The sequence below is a fragment of the Bos javanicus genome, chromosome 10 (assembly GCF_032452875.1).
Source record: "Bos javanicus breed banteng chromosome 10, ARS-OSU_banteng_1.0, whole genome shotgun sequence".
NCBI lineage: Eukaryota > Metazoa > Chordata > Mammalia > Artiodactyla > Bovidae > Bos > Bos javanicus.
In genome coordinates, this window is record NC_083877.1 from 91,142,255 (window position 1) to 91,149,954 (window position 7,700).

The following is a 7,700-nucleotide window of genomic DNA, read 5'->3' on the forward strand; positions in this document are numbered from 1 at the left end:
CAGGCCTCCCTGTCCATCACCAACTCCCAGAGTCCACCCAAACTCATGTCCATCGAGTCGGTGATGCCATCCAGCCGTCTCATCCTCTGTCATCTCCTTCTCCTCCTGCACCCAATCCCTCCCAGCATCAGGGTCTTTTCCAATGAGTCAACTCTTCGCATCAGGTGGCCAAAGTCCTGGAGTTCCAGCTTTAGCATCAGTCCTTCCAAAGAACACCCAGGACTGATCTCCTTTAGAATGGACTGGTTGGATCTCCTTGCAGAGTCTTCTCCAACACCACAGTTCAAAAGTATTAATTCTTCAGTGCTCAGCTTTCTTCACAGTCCAACTCTCACATCCATACATGACCACAGGAAAAACCATAGCCTTGACTAGATGGACCTTTGTTGGCAAAGTAATGTCTCTGCTTTTCAATATGCTATCTAGGTTGGTCATAATTTTCCTTCCAAGGAGTAAGTGTCTTTTAATTTCATTGCTGCAGCCACCATCTTCAGTGATTTTGGAGCCCCCAAAAATAAAGTCTGACACTGTTTCCACTGTTTCCCCATCTATTTTCCCTGAAGTGATGGGACCAGATGCCTTGATCTTAGTTTTCTGAATGTTGAGCTTTAAGCCAACTTTTTCACTCTCCTCTTTCACTTTCATCAAGAGGCTTTTTAGTTCCTCTTAACTTTCTGCCATAAAGGTGGTGTCATCTGCATAATAATCTGAGGTTATTGATATTTCTCCCGGCAATCTTTTAGACAAAACTAAAGAAAGAATTGGAGAACTCATAAGACATATCTGAAAAATCCAAAAAAATGTTTAAATGCAGCACCTTTGAAAGTTTAAAATTTATTCTATTCTTGGAAAATAGAATTAAAACATACATACATCTATTGGGAGTTAACAGAGGAAAAAGTAAAGAAATGAAGGATAATTGGTATTCAAAGAACTGATGTCTTTGAATTATTTAGACTCCCTGAAAGACATGTATCTTCAATTCAGAAAGCATGGCAACATCAATAAGAGTAAATAAAAAGAAATGTTTATTTTAGTACATGATAGTGAAATTTCAAAACTCTGTTATCAAAGAGAAAATCTAAAATATAGCCAGAAGAAGGGGAAAATGCATACAAATTGGTAACAGATTGTCATCAGATTTCAACAGCAGTATAGGAAATATCAGTAGAATAGTATCTCTGAAAGGTTATTTATAATATAATTATATACCTGCCTAAAGAACAAGAGTGAAAAAGGATTTTTTAAAGAAATCCTTTCTTCTTAAAAAGAAGAGAAAGACAGAAAGTCTAGTACAAGCACAATTTCACTAAAAGAAGATCTGAAGAATGAACTTTAGGAGAAATAAACACATTTCATGAAGCAGACCTGATAGCCAAGAAGAATTGGTAAGCAAATAAATTGGTATATATTCAAGTAAATATAAATGAACATCTGTGTATGAAATGATAGTAATTTGAAAAAATAGAATTAAAGTACTGCACCATAATGACATTTCAGAATATGTGTGAGACCGACATTGAGAAAAGTACAAAACTTCATTGAAAAATGGTAAAGAATACCTAAACAAATGGAAAGATGTATCATGTTCATGAATAGAAAGCTGCAATACCACAGAAATGTTGAGTATCCCACAAAATAATTATAAATGCAACAAAATTTTAATTAAAGCACTAAAAAATATTTTCTTAGAACTTGGAATATTGATTCTACAATTTATACAAAAGAACAAAATGCCAAAAATAACCATGAAGCTCCTCAGAAAGAAAAAGTATGTATGAGAAAAGTAGGGAAAGGAATTTGTAATCGCAAAGCTTTTATGGAACTAGAGTATTACATTCGAATCATATGAAACTGATATATTTAAAGGTCAAAAGCTAAAATTGATAACTTATTATAGTTCAATATAATAACAAAAAGATGTAGAGAACTTCCCTGATGATCTAGTGGTTAAGAATATGCCTTACAATGCAAGGGACACAATCCCTGGTTTGGGAACTAAGATACTACATGCTATGGAGCAGCTAAGCCCAGGTGTCACAAGTACTGAGCCTATGCCGCAACTAGAAGGGCCGTGTGCTGCAACGGAAGATCCCACATGGCGGAAGGAGACTCCACATGCTGCAACTAAGACGAGACGCCGCCAAAGAAAAAAAATATTTTTAAGAAAGAAAAGACAATGTATTTTAAAAAGCATATGGCATAGGATTGGTTTAGAGAAAAACAAATAGACAAGGAAAATTCAGAACAGAGAACGTTGGGACAGACCCATGCATATATGAAAACTTGTCAGAACTGGCATTATAGACCAGTGGGAGGGAAAAAAAAAAAAGCTACTGTAATAATTCTCTGTCAGGAAAGTAAGGGCCTTCCAGGTGGCACTCGTGGTAAAGAACTCTCCTGCCAATGCAGGAGATATGAGATGTGAGTTCAAACCATAGATTGGGAAGATCCCCTGGAGGAGGGCATGGCAAGCCACTCCCGGATTCTTGCCTGGAGAATTCCCATGGACAGAGGAACCTGGGGGACTATAGTCCATAGAATCGCAGAGTCAGACATGATGAAGTGAGTTACCACTCAGGCAGGAAAGTAAAGTCAAATTAGGTTGCTTACCTAATGTCCAGACAAAATTAGCTCCAGATGGATAAAATACATACTTAGGAAAAGCAAATATTAAAACTGCTGGAAGAAAATACAGAATGTCTTTACAAATATGTTTTCCTCTTCTTCTATAGTAATAGAATTTTCAGATGGGCACATGGCTGCCCGAAATAGACATTTTCTTCCATTCTTTGCAGGCAGAGTCATCTTGTGATGAAAGTTTTGGCCAATGAGATGTAAGCGGAAACATCCATAAAACAGTTTCTGAGAATCTCCCCCTTTTCTCTTCCTTTTTACCTTTCTATCTGGGATATAAGAACCGTAAAGTATCGTGAGGGTGGAGTAGAAAGCTAGAAGGAGTCTAGATCTCTCAGGACTTCATGGAACAGAGCTTCTTTACTTACTGCAGATTGCCTACCTCGGCATGCTTACGGAAGAGAAAAATAGGATCTGTCTTGTTTAAGTCATTGCTATTTTGGGTCTCTGCTCCTCACAGGCAAACCTAATGCTAGCTAGTGCCATTTGCAATGACACATCTTCTCTCTTTATTTCACAAAGTTTACAAGAGAAAAGCAGAATACATAGGAATAATACTAGGGGAGCATCCACTTTTAATAGAATAAATAGGAAGAGAGAAGAAAAGAAGCTATACGTGCGAGAAGGCTCACATGCTATGAAACACGAGTGAGGACTGAAAACAAATTATACCCCCGGACTTGCCTAGATGAGAAGGAAGCCACTGGTGCCTTTAGAGGACTGTTTCCAAAGAATTACTAAGAAGTCAGTGAAGCAACACAACACTCAAGGGATTATCGCCACTTGCAGGTTACTTGGAGGCCCTCCAGCTCCACACAAAATCGGCATATAAACATGTTTGGTGTTTCTGGGCTATGGGTGTAACTAGGTGTACCTGAATAGCCCTTACTCTGGATAATTTCCTGGTGTCTTTTCCGTAATCGTGACACACCCAGTAGGAACATGCCTGATCGACTCTATTTGGTCACAATTCAATTGACAATTCAGTTGGGATCCAACCTATCTCTCTTCGTCACTAAATGAGGGGATTCCTTTTTTTTTCTAATTGTTTAGAAGGTAACCATGTGATGCCATGGAGTGAACTACATAGATTACAGCCAATAATGTATTATAGAAGAGCAAAGTAGTGTCCACCTGTAGTAGACGATGATGAACCTTCTAAAGATACAACTAAAAGGTGGGCCTTATATAACTTACCATCTATATGGAAGCCCTGAGCACTAGAACAGGAGAAGTGGATGCAGGTCAGAACCTAGAACTTAGCAAAATATGCACAGGCATTCCTCAGTTATACCCAAGGGTGATGCTTATATGCACAAGCTCAGAACGCATAGGCCAAAAGAAATTGTCCCATAAAAATAGTGGTAAAGAATACATTTAGGGGAATTCAGTCATTACAATATAGCCTATACGTGTACATCCTAAAAGAGTAATAGGGAGAACACTTACATGGGTAGAGTAATCAGTAGAATTGACCAATAAAATAAATTACTGTTGTGTTTGATGAAGGAAAGTGCAGCCATTACAAAAGCAGAGGAGGTTTGTCTCCATAGGATGATGACTGCTGGAACGGGGAATTAGATTTTCTTAGTACCATCAAGGGGGGAAAATTCCTAAAATTTCCCTTAGGATTTTCTTCATTGTAAAGAAACTTACCTATGCCAACTAGTTACAGTGCATTCCTCCCAGGAGAATTGGTAGAGCACCTAAACCCAAACAATTAAGGTAGCAAGGGTAACCGATAAAGTACAGATACATAGAAACGCAAAAAGCAATGAAGCCTTGGTGGCTGAGGCAGGAACACCTGAGGAACAACCATCCTGCAGTGTTAAGTGGGGATGGCACCTCCTACGGGAGTGACCTATGAGGACACCTAGGTCTGTGGTCTAGACACATGTTGATAAATTGCCTAAATTGCTTCACACATGTTTTCTAAAATGTATGAATCAAGATTTTTGCCTGTATTACATGGATTAAGTCAACAATACAATGCCCTCCACCCCACCCCATATCCATGCTCATGGCATCCAGGCTAAATTTCTTATATTTTTTGGAAGAAGAGGGAAAATAAGGAGGGAACAGCAAAGCCAGGAGATGAAACAAAAGTCAAACTCCACTTTCTGAAGCAGGAGTGGGAATGGGTGGGTTCTGGATTCCCAGGCATTCTCTCAGTCCAGTCTGTCTGGTTTGGGCTGGTTAAAATGGCTACCATTTATCAAGAGGTACTTGGAATCTCTGCCACTACTCTAGAAGACTTAGGCAACTGCAAGACCCAGAATTTTCCCCCTGTTGTTTAAGCCACATGGTAAAAGTGCCAGCTTGGGCTTCAAGGGCATCAGGGGTCTAGCCAGTCTTGACTCCTCAGGTAGATCCATGCATTCCTCAAGTGCAGGCTCACCCAGGACGGCTCACTAATTTCACAGCAACATATGTTGCATTTTCCTGGTTAAGCTTTCCATTTTTCTTATTAGTATATGGTGGGAATTTACTCTATACCTCTTCCTATAGAATAGCTTCCTTTTGTCTATTGCACAAATCTAGGCAGTTGACAAAGATGAAGCCTCAGCAAACCCTTACCCATGTGGAATCTGGGAAAGGTTTGTGAATACCTTTGCAAAATGCCCCAGTACAACACATTATTCTACTAAGGAATTTTATTACAAATTTTCCTGAACTATATTTCAGGGCTCAATGCTGACTGGAAGACTCCCTTGTTTTTAAAATGCCCTTTTCTATGTTTGTTCTTGTTTCTTCTAGAAGTCCTTCTAGATGGGGTTAAATGGCAAAACTTCAAGGTTTTATGGTTCAGTATAATTGAAGATTATATCTGGTACATTAGGCACTACAATGTTAAGATTTTTCATTTACCAACCAGAGTATAAACACTTACAGTACGGGAAATCATATTTTATACCATTTGTATAGATAACCACTGAAGGTAGGTTTTGCTGTTTTGATGACTAGCGCTTTATTTATGACAATAGGTCCTCATACATTCATTGGATATTTAATGTTTGTTATTTATTAGTGAAGTTTTTCTGCTCACCTAAGAGAGGTGAGCAGAATAACTTGTATTTCACCTAAGAAATACAAGACACATCTCCTATCCTCAGTTCTCTCAATTTTTTATGAATTGGATCGAATTCTCCCTTCTAAAAGTGATCAACATATTTTAGTGGGGTTTTTTTTGTTTGTTTTTTGCTTTGTTTTTTTACTAAATTGTCCTGTTTAGTTACAACTAATGAACACTCTGTAAATATGCATTGACTTACTACATGGGAGACATTCATCTTCTTTTTGATCTAAATCTTGCCCATCCTCCTAGGTCAATTCAAGTCTTTTTAAACTCCACAAAGTCTCCTCTGAGGGCTCTGTTCTTTCTCTGAACTTATTTTTAATTATTGTACATATGCAGTCACTTCTTGAGATGCACCTCATTTTTAGGCAAGTTAAAAATAATAGCCATTGAGTGAACTTCTGATGCCTTTGTCTGTCTGGAGGAGGAAATGGCAACCCACACCAGTATTCCTGCCGGAGAATCCCATGGACAGAGGAGCCTGTGTGGCTACTGTCCATAGCGTCACAAAGGCAACTTGGCATGCACGCACCTCAGCATATTCCCAGCAGCCCTTGCTGTCCTTCTGGTAACAACCCCCTCCCATGACTACACACTGGGCATGCAACGCGAGCTGCTCCAGTTCCAGTACTTCCCTCAGGATAGGTTCAAATTCTATCAGAGCAATCTCATGGTTCAGGAGTGAGGAGCCTCCCCCAGCCAGGCTACCAAGCATAAAGAGAAGCTGCTCTGAAAGAAAAAGCTGGTACCCCCAAAAAGAAGGGACGAAAGACCCAGCAAGCACTGAAGGTTTCTAAGTCGCTGGTTTTCGCTGTCCCTGGGGTAAGTTTCACACCAAGTATTTCCAGGGTTTAGTTATATCAGCCAACATACTCACTTTTTTTGTAGATTAACATCATCTTGCCACTTTTAGTTTTGATGAATCTGTGACAGATTCCTTGAGGTAGTCACGTCTTTGTATAGTTTTACTGCTTTTTCACATCCCATTGAGCCCAGCACAGGATACACCTCACGAGGAATAGAAATTCCATCAATAGTTGTCTCATTGAGTAATGATTGTTTACATTTCCATTAAAATTCTGGAATATTATATAAGATACTACAAATATTAGTTAAATTACTATGTATAGGGAATGATGAGCAAGAGTCTCAAAAGATACTAATACTTTGGTTAAGTTACCTTTCTTTCAGGAACAAAATGCACATATTTTAAAAGAGTAATGAAAATGTTAGTCACTCAGTCATGAGACTCATTGTAACCCCATGGACTGTAACCCGCCAGTCTCCTCCATCTGTGGGATTCTCCAGGAAGAATACTAGAGTGGGTAGCCATTCCCTTCTCTAGGGGGTCTTCCTGACCCAGGGATCAAACCCCCATCTCTTGCATTGCAGGCAGATTCTTTTCTGTTAGAACCACTAAAGAAGCCCGTATTTAACCATGTTGCAAATATATTCCTTGTCATTAACAGGACACTGCCTTCGTAAACCATTCTTATCCTTTATATTGTCTCATAATGGAAAGTGCTTAATATAAATGTTTTTAGATGTTGATTTTTTCATCACACACTAGTGAACAATCATGTAAATAATTATACACATACACACACAGATATGCAGATGACACCACCCTTATGGCAGAAAGTGAAGAGAAACTAAAAAGCCTCTTGATGAAAGCGAAAGAGGAGAGTGAAAGTTGGCTTAAAGCTCAACATTCAGAAAACGATGATCATGGCATCTGGTCCCATCACTTCATGGAAAATAGATGGGGAAACAGTGGAAACAGTGTCAGACTTTATTTTGGGGGGCTCCAAAATCACTGCAGATGGTGACTGCAGCCATGAAATTAAAAGATGCTTACTCCTTGGAAGGAAAGTTATGACCAACCTAGATAGCATATTCAAAAGCAGAGACATTACTTTGCCAACAAAGGTTCGTCTAGTCAAGGCTATGGTTTTTCCAGGAGTTATGTATGGATGTGAGTGTTGGA